The 21,360-nt window shown below is 47.9% G+C and overlaps 1 long non-coding RNA gene across 1 annotated transcript in view; it reads left to right on the top strand.

Annotated features, from left to right (window-relative positions):
* Nucleotides 1-21,360, top strand: part of LOC103170027 — an 83,345-nt gene that overhangs the window by 54,848 nt on the left and 7,137 nt on the right. Inside the window, exon 3 of the long non-coding RNA XR_003764258.2 lies at nucleotides 15,006-15,154. This is a non-coding gene — a long non-coding RNA (uncharacterized LOC103170027). The remainder of the gene's footprint in view (nucleotides 1-15,005; nucleotides 15,155-21,360) is intronic.

Raw genomic sequence — 21,360 nt, 5'->3', positions numbered from 1 at the left:
CAGAGAAGTCCAGAAACTTGCCGCAGGTCACACTGCAGGCAAGGAGCAGAGTATTTAAAGTAAACATTGGGGTTAAATCTTGGTGTTCTTTACGTTAAGGGAAGTTATCGCAAGACACACAGTAAGTTTTCAGAAAATACCACTGATCTGCGAGAATATTCATCACGAGAGGAACCTTCATCGTCATCGTTGTCAGTGGAATTTATCGAGCACTTCCTGTGAGCAAAGCACTGTACCAGGCATCTGGGCGGATGCGGCCGAGTTAACGGACATGTTTCCTGCCCACGACGAGCCTCCAGTCTTGCTGGGGGGACAGACATCAATATAAATGAACCTATTGCCTCTGTGGACGTAAGTGCTGCGGGGCTGGGAGGAGGGATGAATAAAGGGAGCAGATCACACAGAGAAGCAGCGTGGCTCAGTGGAAAGAGCCTGGGCTTCGGAGTCAGAGGTCACGGGTTCGACTCCCGGCTCTGCCACTTGTCAGCTGTGTGACTGTGGGCGAGTCACTTCACTTCTCTGGGCCTCAGTTCCCTCATCTGTAAATTGGGGATTAACTGTGAGCCTCACGTGGGACGACCTGATTCCCCTGTATCTACCCCAGCGCTTAGAACAGTGCTCGGCACATAGTAAGCGCTTAACAAATACCAACGTTATTATTATTATCACGGGGACGCAGAAGGGAGGGGGAGAAGAGGAAAGGAGGGCTTAGTCAGGGAAGGCCTCTTGGAGGAGATGGGCCTTCGATAAGGCTTTGAAGTAGGGGGGAGAGTCATTGTCTGTTGTCTGTCTCTGCGGGGCTGACAGGAACCGTGCCACGTATGACACAGCAAAGGGCTGAAGCAGCAGAACGGGACTTGGGGCAGACTCACTTGGGAATAATTCAGACGTTTAAATGAACGGCTATTTGTTTTATAAAACCTGCAGCGACTAGTCGGCTTCTCGGCAAAGACACCCGGCATTGTCCTCCCGTAATTACGCACACGGAGAGAGCTCGTAAGATTAGCTTTCCGTGAACGTGCTTGGGTTTTAGGAAGAAGAATCTGCTAGGTGGACTCTCCCCCGCACTATCAGTGCACAATAGCATTCAATAATAATAATAATGTTGGTATTCGTTAAGCGCTTACTATGTGCCGAGCACTGTTCTAAGCGCTGGGGTAGACACGGGGGAATCAGGTTGGCCCACGTGGGGCTCACGGTCTTAATCCCCATTTTACAGACGAGGTCACTGAGGCCCCGAGAAGTCAAGTGACTTGCCCAAAGTCACACAGCTGACAAGTGGCCGAGCCGGGATTCGAACCCATGACCTCTGACTCCAAAGCCCGTGCCTTTTCCACTGAGCCACGGCGAGGCCTAGCGGATAGAGCTCGGGGCTGGGAGTCGCAAGGATCCGGGTTCTAATCCCGGCTCCGCCGTGCGTCTGCCGCGTGACCTCGGGTGAGTCACTTCAGTCCCCTGAGCCTCAGTCCCCTCATCTGTAAAATGGGAGTTAACACCGCGAGCCTAACGAGAGACATGGACAGTGTCCGACCTTATTAGCTTGTGTCTACCCCGGTGCTTAGTACAGGGCCTGGCACACAGTGAGCACTTGAATACCATTAAAAAACCAAAAATTAGCGCCCTGGATTTCTTCTTCAGAGCTGGGAATCGGGGTAGTCGCCCGACCCTCCATTCTCTAAGTTCACCGGGGGCGGGGAGTTTTTCTGTTGTTGTATTGTACTCTTCCGGGTGTTCAGCACAGTGCTCCGCACACGGTAAGCGCTCAATGAATATGACTGACTGACTGAAGAAGTCTCGGTCCTCGGCTGTAGCGGGGCAGGCTCTTTGGGATCAACAAAGAGAAATGACAATGGCCTAATGTGTGCACCGGTTGCGATGTCGCAAGGTTCTGTGGACACCGGGAAGGGCTGATAAGGAAACCCAAGGGTGAAATCTGTATATTGGTTTTGAAAGAATGTTTCCTCTCGAGATACCTGAGCCGACAGTTGCTCAGGGTCGGTGGATGGAGGCGAAGAAAGACGCGGGGGTCTGAGGCGAGCAGCCCGAGTCAGTAATCAGCCCTCCGTGGCGCCATCGCTGGGATGACCCAGAAGGCCCCTTCGGTCAGGGCCACTCCAGGGCATCTTAGGGCTCTAATTCCAGGAGCCTTCCACCTTTGGCCGGCTCAGTGGAAAGAGCTCGGGCTTGGGAGTCAGAGGTCATGGGTTCGAATCCTGCCTCTGCCACTTGTCAGCTGTGTGACTGTGGGCGAGTCACTTAACTTCTCGGTGCCTCAGTTACCTCATCTGCAAAATGGGGATTAACTGTGAGCCTCACGTGGGACAACCTGATCCCCCTGTGTTTACCCCAGCGCTTAGAACAGTGCTCTGCACATAGTAAGCACTTAACAAATGCCAACATTATTACTATTATTACCTGGGGAGCAACCTGCCTTTTCCGGAGTGAAATGTGGGGGTGAGGAAGAGGAGGGGCCAACTCACACATGAACGCTTTCTCTCCTTCTCACCCTTTCTCTCCCTTTCTTTCTCTTTGCTTCAGGCCTCCGAGTCACACACCAACACGCATGCTTTCTCTCTCCCTCCCTTTCCATCTCTCCCTCTCTCTCTTTCTCTCTACCCCCCCAAGTCTCACACAAACACACAAACTTTCTCTCTCCCTCTCCATCTCTCCCACTCTCTCCCTTAGCCCACCGCGTCACACAAGAATACACATGCTTTTTCTCTCCCTCTCCCTCTCTCCCTCTCTTTCTCTTTGCCTCTAGCCACCCTGCCCCAAGTCACACACACAAACACACATGCTCTCTCTCTCTGTCTCCCTCTCTTTCTCTCCCTTTCTCTCTCCCTTTCTTTTTGCCTCTAGCACCCCAAGTCACACACAAACACACACATTTTCTCCCTCCCTCTCTCTCTCTTTCCCTCTAGACCGTCACACATGAACACACGTTTTCTTTCTCTTCCTCTCCTCTAGCCATCCTGCCCCAGGTCAAACACATAAACTTTCTCCTTCTTCCTCTCTTTCTGCCCCTTTCTCTCTCTCTCTCTTTCCCTTTGCCTCTAGCCCCCAAGTCACACACAAACACAATTTTCTCTCTCTTCCTCTTTCTCTCTTTCTTTCTCTTTTCCTCTAGCCTTCCTGCCCCAAGTCACACACAAACACACCCGCTTTCTCTCTCAGACCCTCTTTTTCTCTCCATTTCTCTCTCTTTCTTTTTGCCTCTAGCCCCCCCCCCCCCCCCCCCCCCCCCCCGAGTCACACTTGATCACACACACTTTTTCCCTTTATCTCTCTTTAAGCTCCAGCCATCCTGCCCCAAGTCACACAGGAACACACACTTTCTATCTCTCTCTCTCCCTTTCACTCTCTTTCTTCCTCATTGCCCTTAGCCCCCCTACACCCATTCCCTGTGCAGCCCCCTGAAGCTCAGGCTAGTGTGGGTTTCTCTGGGCCACCCTCAGGCACTGGTCCAGACCTGTTCCCTAACTGGTTTCGAGAGAGGGGCCTAGTCTTCGCTTACATGCCTCCCACGGGACTCAGACCCCCTACAGATTCCTCTCCGGATACGGGGTCCGCTCGGAGACCTTGGGCAGGTCACTTCATTTCTCGGGGCCTCACTTCCCTCATCTGTAAAATGGGGATTAAGACTGGGTCCAACCTGACTAGCTTGCGTTGCTTGGTACGGTGCCTGGAGCTTAGTAAGCACTTAGCAAATACCATTAGAAAAAACCCCAAAACAAAACAACTGTGTTGATATGGTCAGCCCAAGTCTGTGTGCTCCAACGCTCCCTGAGTCCAAGCCTTTCCTGCTAATAATTGTACTAAGAGTTGTGATATTTGTTCAGTGCTCACTGTGAGCCAAGCACTGGGGTAAATACGAGATCATCAGGACAGACAGTCCTTTTCCCACAGGGGGCTCACAATCTAAGAGGGAGGTACAAAATAAGTGATTTGCCCTAGGTCACGGAGCAGGCAAGAGGCAGACCTGGGATTAGAACCCAGGTCCCCTGACTCATTCATTCATTCATTCAATCGTATTTATTGAGTGCTTACTGTATGCACAGCACTGTACTAAGCACATGGGAGAGGCCAAGAGAACAATAAACAGACACATTCCCTGCCCATAACGACTCCCAGGCCTGTGTTCTTTCCCCCAGGCCAACTCTGCCTCAAGAGTCACAGTGAACAAATGAACAGTTCTGTTCCAGGCTCCAATCCTGGTTCTTTCTTGCCTCTGGCCCCAGGCTGTTCAAATCAATCAATCAATCAATCCACCAATCAGTGGTATTTATTGAACACTGATGGTGTGCAGAGCATTGTCCTAAGCACTTGAGTGAGAACAGTATAACAGAGTTGGTTGAGAGAAGCAACGTGGCTTAGTGGAAAGAGCATGGGCTTCCTCTACCGCTTGTCAGCTGTGTGACTTTGGGCAAGTCACTCAACTTCTCTGCGCCGCAGTTACCTCATCTGTAAAATGGGGATGAAGACCGTGAGCCTCACGTGGGACAACCTGATTACCTTGTATCTCCCCCAGCGCTTAGAACAGTGCCTGGCACATAGTAAGCTCATAACATGGTTACTTCACTGCTGTCACTCACCCACAAAGATGCGTGGGGAAATGGAAGGACAGGTAAATACTAATCAAGGGCATAATCTGTTTTCTTCAACGTTTCGTCATCGGGATGAAGAAACAGGCACGGAGACAAGCGGAGGAGTTTTCTCCAAGAATCAATCAAGCAGTGGTATTTACTGGGTGGTATTTATGAGATGTTCATCCCCTTGATTCTATTTATCGCTTTTGTTCTTGTCTGTCTCCCCCGATTAGACCGTAAGCCCGTCAGAGGGCAGGGACCGTCTCTATCTGTTACCGATTTGTCCATTCCAAGCGCTTAGTACAGTGCTCTGCACATAGTAAGCGCTCAATAAATACGATTGAATGAATGAATGAACTGAGCAGAGCACTGTACTAAGAGCTTGGGAGAGTACGATAAAACCGAGTTGGTAGTCATGTTCTGGAACTCAGCATGTCAGTGGTCAAGCGGTGATTGGAGCTCTGAATTAAAAGAGACATGGTAAAACAGCAGGAGCAAATTTTAAAAGTTGAATAATCAAAAATGAACATTAAAATAAGCAACTAAGCAGTACTTGGAGGAGGTGAACTTCAAGGCCCCTGTCTCTTTTCTGACAGTTCCAGTTGGTTTCTTTCCAGTAGAAATGGGTACTTGGACCAACATGCGGTAGTGATGTCACTTGGCAGTTGTCTAGCAAGTTGGAAGAATTCCACGGGTCTTGCAGAGACAGATAAGTGCTACGGAGGCACAGAAATAAGCTCAGAATAAGAATTTATTCTTATTTCTCACGCGGTTACTATTTGCCAAATATTATACCAAGCGCTAGGGTAGATACAAAATAATCAGACCAGGCAAAGAGAGCAGCGTGGAGAGCCCAAACCTGGGGGTCCTTTATATTATATTATATTATTGACTGAGAGCCCGTTGTTGGGTAGGAATTGTCTCTACCTGTTGCCGAATTGTACTTTTCAAGTGCTTAGTACAGTGCTAAGATTGAATGATTGAATGAATTAATGTCTGTCTCTCCCCCTCTAGATGGTAAACTCGCTGCGGTCAGGGATTAATAATGATCCTGTTTGTTAAGAGCTTATTATGTGCCAGGCACTGTACTGAGCTCTGGGGTAGGTACGAGCAAATCGGATTGGATGCAGTCCCTGTCCCACGTGAGGCTCACAGCCTCAATCCCCATTTTACAGATGAGGGAACTGAGGCCCGGAGACCTGAAGCGACTTGCCCAACGTCACGCAAAGAACCCAGGTCCTAATGACTCTTAAGGTCTGTGCTCTATCCAGTAGGTCGTGCGGCTTCCCTAATAAATAATACGTTCCACTGGCTGATGTCATTCCTAACTTTGAGTGTTAGGAGAAGCGAAGTGCCTTACCCAAGGTCACACAGCAGACAAGTGAAGGAGACGGGATTAGAACCCATGACCTCCTGACGCCCAGGCTCTAGCCACTACACCACGCTGCTGCTCTACAGTACCAAAGTGTCGGTAGACGCATTCCCCGTCCAAAAGGAGCTGACAGTCTACGGGGGAGACAGACGTTGATAGAAATAAATTGTGGCTGCGTACAGAAGTGCTGTGAGACCGAGTTAACGTAAATAGATTATGGCTACGTGCATAAGTGCGGTGGGGCTGAGGTGAATATCAAGTACTCAAAGAGTACAGATCCAAATGACGCAGATGGGAGAGGGAGTCGGGGGAAAGAAGACTTCATCGCGGGGGGAAGGCCTCTTGGAAGAGGTGGAAACTTACTAAGATTTTGAAGGTGGGGAGAGTGGCGGTCTGGCGTATAGAGAGGGGGAGAGAGTTCCAGGCCCGAGGGAGGATGTGTGCCAGGGGGTAGCTACGAGATAGACGACTGCCCCCCGCCTCTAGACAGTAAGCTCGTGGTGGGCAGGGAATGTCACCGTTTGTCGTTGTATCGTACTTTCCCAAGCGCTTAGTACGGTGCTCTGCACGCAGTAAGCGCTCAGTAAATAGGACTGAATGAAGGAGTGAATCAAAGCACAGTGAGGAGGTGGGCGTTAAAGGAGCGAAGAAGTGTGTGGGCTGGGTAAGAGATATCGCACCAACACACAGTCTCTGTCTCCCCCTCTTTCTTCCACATTCCCCCTCAGCAGGCAGGGAAAATTCCCACTGTCACCACACAACCGAAAGAAGTAAGGACATAGTGTCACTTGGGCTGGGTGTGTGTATGAGAGTGTGAGAGTGCATTTACATCCTCTCTCCTATTTTCCTTATTTGGAAAACCCCTCCAAGACATGGGATTCAACTCCTCTTCTGCAGCTTCCCCGCGGTACCTTCCTCTCACGGGCCTCTGCAGATGGGGTGAGTCAGGAAAGACCGGCCTGGCTAGGTAGTAATAATATTAATTGTGATAGCTGTTAAGCGCTTACTATGTGCCAGGCACCGTACTAAGCGCCAGGGTTGTTACAAGGTGGGCAGATAGGACACAGTCCCTGTCCCTCTTGGACTCGTAGTCCAAGGAGGAGCGGGAATATGCACCGAATTCCAGTTTTACAGCTGAAGAAACTGAGGCACAGAGGGGCTATGCAACTTGTCCGAAGTCACACAGCAGGCGAGTGACACAGCTGGGCTTGGAACCCGGCTGCTCTCCTCACTTCCAAATCCCTGATCTTTCCAATCAATCAATCAGTGGTATGTAGTGAGTGCTTACTGCGTGCAGAGCACTGTACTAAGCGCTTGGGAGAGGACAATTCAACAGAGTTGGTTGTCTCGCTCCCTGCCCACCGCGAGCTTTATTCATTCATTCCATCGTATTTATTGAGCTCTTACTGCGTGCAGAGCACTGTACCAAGCATTTGGTAAAGTACGATATAGCAATAGACAGTCTAGAGGACGAGTTTACAGTCTAGAATCTGTCCCCTGGGCCAAGTTGCTTCTCTGCGCCCTGCTAAGGAACATGGAAATCCAATGCGACCCCGGAAGATGATGTTAAAGGGAAAAAAAAAAAGTCACAAACACGACTTAAAAGCCAGTAGCCTAAATCTCTAATGGGAAAAAGTCAGCCCAAATGAAGGGGTGTGAAAAAACTGAGACTAAAAACGGGAAATAGGCATACCATGCCTTTGCAGACTGCGAGCCCCATGCGGGACTGGGACTGTGTCCATCCCGACTTCCTTGTATCCACTCCGGCGCTTAGTACAGTGCCCGGCACACAGTAAGGGCTTAACAAATACCCCAGTTACTGTTGTTATTCCAGATGAAAGTAATGGCTTTTGGAGGACAGGCTTTCAAAGGGAAAACGCTCCCTTTTGTCCACATAATTTGTTGTCCTCAACTCTTTCAGGTTGCAGAATAGTCTGAAAATAGTCAAGCCACAATTGGCCAATTACCGACATTGTCAGCCAACCACGGGTATAATTAGTCCCCCCCTCCCCACCCTTTATTTTCATGGTGCAATTAGCCCCATTGTGGGGCAATTATTGGTGCGATGTTTTGCAACTCCAAACAACTGTGGGGCTGCGTGCCTTTAAAAGGACATGAAATCCCTTCAACAATTTGGCCACTAAAATTGAAATGAAATCAAGTGATTAAGAAAAGGACAATCAAGTTCTATGGTCTAATCACCAGGTTGCTGTGGCTTCTTGATGTAAAGGTACCTGCCCAGGTGTTTTTGTAATTAGAGGTGTGTATCTAAAGACACACCATAGCGAAGCAACCTATTATTTCACCCTGGTCATATAAACGATAAAATCCACGCTAGGAGTGGAGAAGCAGCATAGTTTAGCCAGTCAGTCAGCCGTATTTATTGAGCAGATAATAATAGTAGTGTTGGTATTTGTTAAGCACTTACTATGTGCAGAGCACTGTTCTAAGCACTGGGGTAGATACAGGGTGATCAGGTTGTCCCACGTGAGGCTCACAATCTTAATCCCCATTTTACAGATGAGGTAACTGAGGCACAGAGAAGTTAAGTGACTTGCCCACAGTCACACAGCTGACAAGTGGCAGAGCCGGGATACAAACCCATGACCTCCGACACCCAAGCCTGTGCTTTTTTCCACTGAGCCACGCTGTCTACTAAGCTCTGGGGAGAGTGCAATTCAACAATAAACAAACACATTCCCTGTGCAACACGAGCTTCCAGTCTAGACGGGGAGATAGAGCCCGGGCCTGGGAGTCAGAAGACCATGGGTTCTAATCCCAGCTCTGCCGCTTGTCTGCTGTGTGACCTTGGGTAAGTCACTTCACTTCTCTGGGCCTCAGGTCCCACATCTGTGAAATGGGGATTAAGACCGTGAGCCCAATAGGGAACGGGGACCGGGTCCAACCCGATTACCTTGGACCTACCCCAGTGCTTGGCACTTGGTAAGCACTTAAGTACCATTTGAAAAAAAGAGCATCAGAAAGGTTAGGGAAATAATAATAATTATGGTATTTGTTAGACGCTTACTATGTGTCAAGCGCCGTTCTAAGCGCCGGAGTAGATACAGGGTAATCAAGTTGTGCCATGTGAGGCTCACACTCTTAATCCCCATTTTATCGATGAGGGAACTGAGACACAGAGAAGTGAAGTGACTGTCCAAGGTCACACAGCAGACAAGTGGTGGAGCTGGGATTAGAACTGACTCCCAAGCCCGCAGGGAAAAGGAATGCCTGTTCTCTCAACAGCCATTCCAAGTGCATTGGATGACTCTTCCCTACTTTGGATCCTAAATGAAGCCGTCCGCCTCTCTGGGACAGGCTTCCGATGGACCTTTGCTCTTCTCATCTGTGAGAGTCCAAGAAGTTGCGTCCATCGTTCCCCGTCCCCCTGACTTGCGGGCCCCGGCCTGGCTGGAGGAACTCCCTGGGACCCTGAGCTGTCTCAACTTTTAGCTCGTTCAGAAGGTCACCCCAGAAAAGGCCGCTGGAACTTCTAGGAGTGTAAAATCCTGTGGTTCCTTTTGTGTTTTTCAGGGTCCTTGTCTCTGCTATCTTGGTTAGCCTTTCCTTAAGAGAAGCAGTGCGGCTTAATAGATAGATCCCGGGCTTGGGAGTCGGAAGGACCCGGGTTCTAATGCCGACTCTGCTACTTGTCTGCCGTGCGGCGTTGTAGTCGTGGAAGTGAAGTCACTTCACTTAGAGCACTTAGAGCACTTCACTTCACTTAGAACAGCCGTAGAAGTGAGGTCACTTCACTTCTCTGGACCTTAGTTACCTCATCTGGAAAATGGGGATTAAGACCGAGAGCCCCATGTGGGACATCGATTAGACTGTAAGCCCGTCGATTAGACTGTAAGCCCGTCAAACGGTAGGGACCGTCTCTATCTGTCGCCGACTTGTTCATTCCAAGCGCTTAGTACAGTGCTCTGCACATAGTGAGCGCTCAATAAATACTATTGAATGAATGAATGAATGACATGGACTCTGGCGAGCATGTTAAGCGCTTACTATGTGCCAGGCACTGTACTAAGCGCGGGGGTAGATGCCAGCATATCAGGTTGGACACAGTCCCTGTCCCACATGGGGCTCACAGTCTAAGCAGGAGGGAAGCCAGGCATTGAATCCCTTTTTTACAACAGATAAGGAAACGGAGGCCCAGAGAAATAAGTGACTTGCCCAGGGTGACACAGCAGACAAGTGGCAGAGCTGAGATTAGAACCCAGGTCTTCAGACTCCCATGCCTATGCTTTATCCGTGAGGCCTCGCTATTTCCCTCATTCTCTGTCAGTCTTATTTGAAAATGCCAAGAGTCACTGTGGTCTTGTAAATGGCTCAACATATGACAGTCCCTCTAGACTGTGAGCTCACTGTGGGCAGGGAATATGTCTGTTGATTGTTATATTGCACTCTCCCAAGCGCTCAGTACAGTGCTCTTCACACAGTAAGTGCTCAATAAATATGATTGAATGAATGAAAAGAACATGCCCCCCCCCCCGTTCTCTGGGGAATTAAGCCACTTCAGGCGCCTGGTTTGGCTACCCGGTCGATATACGCCCCGCTTGGAGAAGCAGCGTGGCGTAGTGGGTAGAGCACGGGTCTGGAAGTCAGAAGGTCATGGGTTCTAGACCCGGCCCGGCCATTTTTGTGACCTAGGGCCAGTCACTTCTCTTCTCAGGGCCTCAGTTCCCTCATCTGGAAAATGGGGATTGAGACTGTGAACCTGCCTTGGGACGGGGACTGTGTCCGACCTGATTTGCTTGCCTTAGTACAGTGCCTAGACGTGGTTTAACGAACACCACAGTTATTAACTTGTGAAGCTGAGCTCTCTGTAGATCTGGAATAGATAATAGTCCCCAGAGCAGAGAGGCTCAAAGAGGAAGAGGGGATGACTCTTGGAAGGCCGTGAGTTTGGCAAATGTCCCGACTTCTTGCCCAGAGGGCAGTCATGATTGCTCTGGTTGCAATGGGGGTGGGGAGGAAGCCCAAACAAGAAACAATTGGGCTGTTCAGGGCCCTGTCTATTCTTCTTCGGTCCCTTTGTCTAGTCTGACTGTGTAGTGCGTGAATGTACTGCCTGAGGGGTGGGGGGTGGGTCCCCAGCTATTCTCTTTATTCTGCTTTAAGCACCGTTTTAATTGCATTAATATGGAACCCGTATGCCAGAGCAGAATATGGAGAAATATGGAGAAGCTGGTTGGTTTCCCATTAGTAAGGGTGGAAGACAAGGATGGACCTTCCCTCCTTAACTGTTCGTGCCGAATCTATGATGAGAGAAGCCGGAATGGATGAAGACGAATGGGGAGTAAAGATTGGAGGAAGGAATGGGAACGACCTTTCTCATGGTGATGTCGCTACCCTGCCGGCAGAAAGTGAAGAAGAGTTGAAGGGCCTATTATTAAAAGTTAAGGAGCAGGGCAAAAAGACGGGCCTGCATTTGAATGGCAAGAGAACAGAGATCGTGACCACTGGAGGTTTTAACACATGTACAGTGGAAGGAGAGAAGATTGAAAGAGTTGATGGTTTTTCTCTCCTGGGATCTATAATAGTAAAGGAACTCGTAGGCAAGAAATGTGCCGAAGATTAATGTTAGGAAGGTTTGCTATAATAATAATAAGGTTGGTATTTGTTAAGTGCTTACCATGCGCAGAGCACTGTTCTAAGCGCTGGGGTATACAGGGTAATCAGGTTGTCCCACATAATAATAATGTTGGTATTTGTTAAGCGCTTACTATGCGCAGAGCACTGTTCTAAGTGCTGGGGGAGATACAGGGTAATCGGGTTGTCCCACATGAGGCCCACAGTTAATCCCCATTTTACAGATGAGGTAACTGAGGCACAGAGAAGCTGAGTGACTTGCCCACAGTCACCCAGCTGACAAGTGGCAGAGCCGGGAGTCAAACTCATGACCTCTGACTCCGAAGCCCAGGCTCTTTCCATTGAGCCACGCTGCTTCCTTCCACGTGAGGCTCACGGTCTTAATCCCCATTTTACAGATGAGGTAACTGAGGCACAGAGAAGTTAAGTGACTTGCCCAAAGTCACACAGCTGACAAGCGGCAGAGCCGCGACTCGAACCCATGACCTCTGACTCCCCAAACCGTGCTCTTTCCACTGAGCCACGCCGCTATAAGAGCCCGGGAATAAGCACAAAACGTGCCGACGTAACGATTGCCACAAAAATACAAATCGTCAACTCGGTGGTGTTAACCCTGACGGAGTAGGGTTCCGAGAGCCGGACAGCGAATAAACGGGATAGAAAGACCGTCGATCTGTTTGAGATGTGGTGTTGGAGAAGGCTTTCGACAATACCGTGGACTGCCCGAAAAACAGACAGAGGGGTTTGGGAGCAAATTAAGTCAGTGTGGTCTCTGGAAAGGCCAAATGACTCGACTTAGGTTAGCATCTTTTGGACACATCATTAGAAGGACTGATTTCTGGAGAAGACGCCGATGCTAGGAAAAGTCCAGGGAAAACGTGGAAGAGGCAGACCGGCAGCTAGATGGATAGAAACCGTAACAGTGGTAAATGAAGAAAGGTTAGCAAGGCTACCGATTATGGCGGAAGATAGGACGTTCTGGAGAAAATATGTCCCCCAAATCACTATGAATCGGAAATGACTAAGCGGCATTTGATACTTATAATAAAAATAGGAATGCAAATCTCCCCCCTCCCCACCCCCACAGGTCATCCAGGGCCTGTCTGGGGGTCCGACGAAAGAACCGTAGCCAAAGGAAGTTCACTTGCAGATAAGCAGTGTGGTCTAGTGGGAAGATCATGGACCTGGGAGTCAGGAGGCCCTCAGTTACCTCCTCTAGACCTTAAGCTCGTTGTGAGCAGGGTGTGTGTCTGTTATACTATTAATAATAATAATGTTGGTATTTGTTAAGCTCTTACTATGTGCAGAGCACTGTTCTGAGTGCTGGGGTAATTACAGGGTAATCAGGTTGTCCCACGTGAGGCTCGTGGTTAATCCCCATTTTCCAGATGAGGTTACTGAGGCCCAGAGAAGTTAAGTGACTTGCCCACGGTCACACAGCTGACATGTTGGCAGAGCTGGGATTCGAACCCATGACCTCTGACTCCCAAGCCCGGGCTCTTTCCACTGAGCCACACTGCCTCTCTACTATTCTCAGCGCAGGGCTCTGCGCAGAATAAGCGCTCAGTAAATACGAATGACTGACTGACTGTAAGTCCCCGTGGGGGACAGGGACTCTGTCCGACCTGCTAAGCTTGTATCTATCCCAGCGCTTAGTACGGCGAGAAGCAGCAAGGCGTAGTGGAGAGAGCACGAGCCTGGGAGTCGGAAGACTGTGGGTTCTAATTCCTGCTCGGCCGCTTGTCAGCTGTGTGACCTTGGGTGAGTCACTTCACTTCTTGGTGCCTCAGTTTCCTCATCTGGAAAATGGGGATTAAGACCGTGAGCCCCATGTGGGACAGGGACTGTCTCCAACCCGATTTGCTTGTATCCACCCCAGGGCTTAGTACAGTGCCTGCCGCTCAGTAAGGACTGAAATATCAAAATTATTATGATTATTATTATGACGGTGTCTGGCACACAGTAAACACTTAACCAATTTTATTTTAAAAAAAGCACGAAGGGGCAGTGAGAACGCCAGACAGCTCTAAACGAACCAAGTAACGGGGTCCAAGTGGAATGCTAGCGTCAGCCCCGAAGCAGGACATTTCAAAGGACATTCCATGATTGACCGTAACCAGATGCAGTAGCTTCCTGACTCTCTGGACCCGGTTGAGTAACAATAGCTCTTCCCTACATTGACTTAGTGATTCCCGATCTTAAGTTTCTACGCCGGGAAACCTAAGCTACTTCCAGCGTGCGACCGAAAAGCCAGATCCCAACCAACAGCTCATCGCAGCTGAACAATGGGCAGCTGTGCGAGCCGTCCGTCCCTTCACCATGCAGCTGGTCCGATCCTTAAGGCAGCTGGCTTGCACAACCGGCCCCATTATTAACGTTGTTATTTTCCTCAGCTAGACACTACAAACCTCCCAGAAGCACGGAGGCGGTGAAAGTCCCCAGTGATATAGACACCCCCAAAATTCCTGGCCTTGGGGGAGGGAGCTTTCCTCTTTATAAACTAGAAGATAAACGAAAGGATTAAAGGTTCGAATCACTAACCCTTGAAACTGCAGGACACCCCCTGTTTTCTCCTAAAGGGATTTAAGCGTAAGGGTAGACCTGAAAAATGTCTAAGTGTTGTAAATTGGAACCCATTTACTCACGGGAATCACATTATACATAATAATAATATTAATAATGGTCTTCGTTAAGTGCTTACTGATGGGTCAGGCACTGTTCTAAGCACTGGTTCAATCGGATGGGACACAGTCCATGTTTCTCATGGGGCTCACAGTCTAAGCAGAAGGGAGAATGGGCACTGAATCCCTATTTTACAGAAGAGAAAACTCAGAGCCGGAGAAGTTCAGTGATTTGCCAAGGTCACACAGCAGGCAAATGGAAGAGTCATGATTAGAACCCAGGTCCTCTCCTAGGCCACCCTGCTTCCCACTGGGGGATTGATTCCTGCAACCAGGTTGGATGCCCTATCGATCAATTTATAGAAATAAGTTTAAGTTTAGAAATATTCTAAGTACTGATTGTCTGAAAAGGTTCTATTGAAAGTTATTAATGTTTCAAAATACAACTTTCGGTATGACTAGCAATTCCAAGGTCAAATTTACAATCATCATTTTCATTACTGCTTCTTATTACAGGTTATAGTTATTATATATTAATATTTTAATTTTTAATCCGTTTACATCAAATAGTAATAATAGCCACTAGAGGTAATTTACATTTTAATTAATAATTAATAATAGTAGTTGGCATTGATTTTATTTTAATTAATTTTATATTAATTATTCTTAATAGTAGTTAAAGTTGAAGGCATGGTCCTTTTTTTTTTCAGTGTTTGTTAAGTGCTTACTATATGCCAGACTGTACTAAGCACTGGGGTAGATACAAGCTAATCAGGTTGGACACAGTCCATGTCCCACATGGGGCTCATACTATTAATCCCCATTTTCCAGATGAGGTAACCGAAGCACTTTGTGGGATGCACATACTGGAACGACTTTGCGATGGAAGATGGGATGTTCTCAAGATTGTGTATCCCTGGAGCCGTTATGGGTTGGAAACGACTCGGCATTTGAAGAAGAAGAACTGAGGCGCAGAGAAGGTAAGTGACTAGCCCGAGATCACACAGCAGGCAAGTCGACCGAGCCACGATTAGAACCGAGGTCCTTCTGACTTCCCGGCCCGTGTTCTGCCCACCAGGTCGGGCTGCTTTTACACAGGGGTCTCTACACGTCAGCATAGTTGAAACAGTGGCATTGAATAGACCCGGGGTATTAGGAAGAAGAACCAGGTGGGAGTTTTTTCCGGAATATCAGGAAATGAGGTCATATTCCTGTGTTTCTGCCGAGGGTGGATACGTAGAAACTAAGATCGTTGAATGGCTGAGAATCAAACTCTCCGGATGGAGTTTACTCATTTTCCTCAGGGACCGTCCATTTAAAGCCGAACAAAACCGGGGGAAAAAGCAGCCTGGAAAGGGTGTTCCCAGGAGACCCCTACGGCAGGGAAGAGATGAGAGAGACCCTCGTTGTTGAGGGGTCGGAGTCTGGTCTGGGCTTGGGGTCCAACGGGAAATCCTCGGTCATTAAAATCGGGAAACCGGAATGACCTGAAGCCTCCTACAAGCGTTGAGGCATGGCTGTGATTAGGCGCGGGACATTTTCAGGTTCATTCATTCATCATTCCTATTTATTGAGCACTTACTGTGTGCAAAAAACTATACTAAGCACTTGGGGGAGTACGGTATAATGATAAACAGTAAGTAAAGGTAAGATGGAAGAGCGGGGATGGATTCAGAAATGACTGGCGTTTCAGTCTAGGGTCAGTGGGAACTGAGCTCCAGCTCCAAAATGAGGGAGGGAGGAATGGGAATGGTAATAATAATACTTGTATTTAAGCGCTTGCTATGTGCCAGGTACAGTACTAAGCGCTGGGGAGGATACCAGCAAATTGGGTTGGACACAGTCCCTGTCCCACATGGGGCTCACATTCTCAGTCCCCATTTCACAGATGAAGAAACTGAGGCCCAGGGAAGTGACTTGCCCAAGGTCACACAGCAGACAAGTGGCAGAGGGGGGATTAGATAGAACCCATGACCTTCTGACTCCCAGGCCCGGGCTCTAGCCGCTAGGACATGCTGCTCACTAAGCCCTTAGTACAGTGCTCTCTGTACCCCTGGAGCACCCTTCCTCTTCATATTCGATAGACAATGACTCTTTCCACTTCAAAGCCTTATTGAAGACACACCTCCTCCAAGAGGCCTTCCCAGACGAGGCCCTCACTTCCTCTTCTTCCACTCCCTTCTGCGTCCCCCTCGTACTTGTATTTACACCCTTTATTCACCCCTCCCTCAGCCGTACAGCACTGATGTACAGAACCGTAATTTATCGCTATTTACATTGCTGTCTGTCTCCTCCTCTAGGCCGTAAACCCATTTGTTTGGATGGGTTTTTGAAGTTTCTAGGATATTTGTTAAACGCCAACTATGTGCCAGGCCCTGTACTAAGCACTGGGATAGATACAAGCTAATCGGGTTGAACACAGTCCATGTCTTATATGAGGCTCACGGTCTTAATCACCATTTTACAGGGGAGGTTACCGAGGCACAGAGAAGTGAAGTGATTTGCCCAAGGTCACAGAGCAGACAAGTGGCAGAGCAGGAAGGGGAAACCAGGTCCACTAGGCCTTGTCGCTACCCCAGAGTTGCCTTGGGAGGAGTGAAGACGGCGGTTTGGGGAGATAACGGAAGAAAAGAATAGATAGGCAAGGTGGGGCAAATGGTAGAGAGACTCGAAACTGACTGTGAGTTTTCGTTTGATGCAGAAAACCCTAGCAGTCACTAAGGGGAGTTGAGGAAATGTGGATTAGATATTTTAAAGGAAGCTGATCTGAATCTGCTTTTCGAGGAATTCTCCACACCAAAGAAAACCCAACACTCATCATCGTCATCATAATGATGGTATTTGTTAAGGGCTTATTATGTGCCAAGCCCTGTTCTAAGCGCTGGGGTAGCTACAAGGTAATGAGGTTGTCCCACGTGGGGCTCACAGTCTTCAACCCCATTTTACAGTAGCTGAGGCCCAGAGAAGTGAAGTGACCTGCCCAAGGTCCCACAGCTGACAAGCGGCGGAGTCGGGATTAGAACCCACGACCTGTGACTCCCCAGCCCGGGATCTTTCCACTAAGCCACGTTGTTTCTCTATGACGATGATGCTCATCATCGATGGTGTTTATTGAGTGCTTACTCCCGGCTCCGCCACTTCTCTATGACGATGATGCTCATCACCGATGGTGTTTATTGAGTGCTTACTCCCGGCTCTGCCACTTGTCTGCTGTGTGACCTTGGGTTTACATCCTAGGTGTAAAGCTCAAAATATGCAGTGTAAGGCAAGTTTTATGAGACTCTACTGGAGGTGGCTGAAATTTCCTGGAACACCCCATGACTCAGAAGCAGTGTGGCCTAGTGGGAAGAACCCCCAGACCTAGGAGTCAGAGGATGTAGATTCTAATCCTAGGTCTGCCACTTACCTGCTCTGTGACCCTGGATAAGTCTCTTAAGTTCTCTGTGCCTCAGTTTCCTCATTTGCAAAAGCACTGTTCTAAGTGCTGGAGAGGATACAAGGTGATCAGCTGGTCCCACGTGAGGCTCACAGTCTTAATCCCCATTTTACAGATGAGGTAACGGAGGCACAGAGAAGTTAAGTGACTTGCCCAAAGTCACACAGCTGACAAGCGGCCGAGTCGGGATTTGAACCCCTGACCTCTGACTCCCAAGCCCGTGCTCTTTCCACCGAGTCACGCTCCTTAGCGAGGTGAGGTAGGAGAAGGCAAGGTGACTGACTGCTTAAAAATGCTTTAAAGCCATAAAGCTAATGTCTATTCCCTGTGATAGTTAACTGAATTCCACATTTGAACTTAGAGTTGCTTTTTACGCTGACTTTATTGAACAGTAATTATTATTAATGAAAAAGCTTACTTATTCGTAAACTGTGGTCTTTCGCCGGCATCGTCGAAAAGTTCTCAAAGGAGAAGCATGATCAAGGGGAGAGGTCACAGGAGAGAGCTAATGATATTAATGAGAAGAAATACCAAAACCTCTTCACAGTTCCCAGTGTGCACATTTGCTAACTGGAGAGCAAGAAAAGTCACATGGAAATTCGAATAACTGTGTAGCGGTAAGAGAAGAAGAAGAAGAAAGAGGAAGAAGAGAAAAAGAAGAAGAAGATGATGATGATGATGGAGGGGGAAGAGGAGGAGAAGGAGAAAGAAGGAAATTGGGAAGGAGGAGGAGGAGGAAGAGGAATAGAAGGAGGAGGAGGGAGAGGAAAAGAAGAAGGAAAAAAAGATTTCTTAAGTAATTACTATGTGCCAAGCACTGTACTAGATAATCAGGAGGGGCTCAAAGTCTAAGTGGAAGGGAGAACAGGTATTGAACCTCCATTTTGCAGTTATGGGAGGCAAAGAAAAGTGAAGTAACTTGCAGAAGGTCACACAGCAGGTAAGTGGTGGAGGTGGAATTAGATCCTCAATCCTCTGACATGTAGGCCTGTGCTCGTTCCACTAGTCCAGACTGCATCTCAATGTTTCTCAGTTCTTTTTACTTTATATTAAAAGCCAAGGATGTAAAGTTGGTGTTTTATTCCATTTTCTTGGTAAATATTATATGTGACCCAGATTTAGACTCTAAACTCCTTGTGGGCAGGAAATGTGTCTCCCAACTCTCTCTCAAGTGTTCAGTACAGTCTTCCCCACCCATTAAGCTCTCAATAAGTGTGATTGACGGACTGATTGACTGCACTCTGCACGCAGTGGTTTGCAAAAGGTAAAAAATTTTGTTTCTATTCTTTTTTTTAATGGTACTTTTAAGGGATTACTCTGTGACAAGCACTGTACTAAGAGTTGGGGTAGATATAAGTTATTCGGATTGGACAGAGTTCCTATCCCATATGGGGCACACAGTCTAAGTAAGTATTCATCATTATTACTGTATTGTGAAAGGCACAAAGAGAAGTAAAATGAGAAACAGTGTGTCACATTGCACTTTAACTTTGCCCTGAAATATTTACAGGATTTTTTTCCTAAATAGAACAGGGAAGAAAAGGACAAGGGATCATTTTGTTTGGAATCAGTGTTCTCTTTGTGAATATACTAAAGGATTCCTGTGTTTGGAAAGATTTCACATGATGTCTTTAAAATGAAGGGGACTCAACCGTAGCAAGGGTACTGCCCAAATTGGCCAGACCACTGAATTTAAAGGGGTTCAACAGGAACAAATGGGCAGCTACCAGAAATGTCATTGGTGTTCTTTCCTTTTGCTAGCCTTTCTTTCATCCTAAATATTCATATTTTGGGGTATGAAGGAGGATTTTAAAAAATGAAAACCTTATAGAAGGCCTACATTTCGAAAATCAGAGTCAAGGGAAGACCAGTGAGCAAGTTCTTCCTGCTCTTTTTTTAAAAAATGATATTTGTTAAGCGCTTATTATATGCCAAGCACTGTACTAAGCGCTGGGGTAGATACAAGCTAATCAGATTGACTCAGTCCCTGGCCCACACGAGGCTCACAGTCTACATAGAAGGGAGAACAGTGCCTTCCATTCTGTTTCTCAAATAACAGTCAAAAGATATAGACTTGATTCTCAGGGACCGGTAACGGATTCATCCCCACGAGCCCCTCATCACTAATAACATTTCTTATTTTAACGGCCGTTCCCCTCCAATGTCAAATTTCAAAATGGCAGGTGATATTTTATCAAAAAAACTGGATCCATGCCTGCTTCTCTAAACAGAAAACAGCTGCTTGGCTTTCCTCTTCCTATAAAAACCATCACTGGGTCTCCTGTTTCGGCTGCCTATCAGTCTGGTTGTTCCAGTTGCTGCTTTGACCTCTCCATCTTTACCGACCAGTTCAGTTCAGCAATCTGGCTAATTCAAGCTTTAAAGTTCCCTTTGAGTGAGAACAGTGAAATCCAAGCCGACGCAAGATGGGCCTCTGACTATTTGAACTCTTCGAGTAATACTGTTTCAAGGATTGATCCGTGCCCCGTTTACAGTCCTTGCCTCTGGCCCGGTCGTCCCCCAGAAAGAAATATTATAATTATATCGCTTTGGGGATTAAACTGCCCCTGGGAGCCGAAATGCTTCGTCTACCAAAAGTCCATCAGTAAAAATAATCTGGACCATAAAAATGAGTGGTTTACGGAAAAAGCCTCCACCCGCTTTTCAGGATTTTTTCAATCCTGGAAATGACTTATCTCTCTAGATTGCCATCCTTCACATTTGAAGGTAAGGCTACCAACGGGGACGGTGAATCCATGTGGGCAGATGTGGCAGAAAAGGGTATCGGAGGGCTTGATATCCCCTCCCTCACTGTTTACACCTGAGCTGTTATTGCAGCACAAGATTTGAGTTCACCAGCCAGTGAGTGGACTGAAAATGGTGGAGGAACAGCCCTGGGAGCCAAAACAAAATATGACACACGGGGAAAAATAATCTTTGAGCTACAGTTCCATGACGTCAGGCTCTGAGTCATTTAGTCCCGTCTCAGGAGGGGTCTCGGAGGCATTATTATCTACGTAGTGTACTCTCTCAAGCGCTTTTACGATGCTGGGCACATAGTAAACGCTCAAAAAAAATGATCGATGAATTGTTCTCTCAGTTCAGCGAGGCGCTGTGCAGTGCCAGTCAAAATAGCTGATACATTGCTGGCAACCTGAGGGAAGGGAACAGGAAACAAAAAAAGAGAGGTTAGCATGGCTATTTAAACGAGAAGCAGCATGGCCTAATGGATAGAGCACGGGCCTGGGAGTCAGAAGGACCTGGGTTCTAATCCTGGCTCCACCACTTGCCTGTCATCAGCGTGGCTCAGTGGAAAGAGCATGGGCTTTGGAGTCAGGGCTCATGAGTTCGAATCCCAGCTCTGCCACTTGTCGGCTGTGTGACTGTGGGCAAGTCACTTAACTTCTCTGTGCCTCAGTTCCCTCATCTGTAAAATGGGGATTAAGACTGTGAGCCCCACGTGGGACAACCTGATTCCCCTATGTCTACCCCAGCGCTTAGAACAGTGCTCGGCACATAGTAAGCGCTTAACAAATACCAACACTGTCATCTGACTTTGGGGAAGTCACTTCGCTTCTCCGTGCCTCGGTTCCTTCATCTGTCAAATGGGGACATGTGGGACTTGGACTGCATCCAACCGGATTATTTTGTGTCAACCCCAGCGCTTAGAACAAATACCATAGGAAAAAAAAGACCCATGGTACTCTCACATCACGACTGCAGGTCTGCTCACCATGTTTTAGGAAAGAT

The sequence above is a fragment of the Ornithorhynchus anatinus genome, chromosome 14 (genome assembly GCF_004115215.2).
Source record: "Ornithorhynchus anatinus isolate Pmale09 chromosome 14, mOrnAna1.pri.v4, whole genome shotgun sequence".
Classification (NCBI taxonomy): Eukaryota; Metazoa; Chordata; class Mammalia; order Monotremata; family Ornithorhynchidae; genus Ornithorhynchus; species Ornithorhynchus anatinus.
Note: the sequence above shows the minus strand (reverse complement) of the source record. Positions and strands in the feature narration are given on the sequence as shown.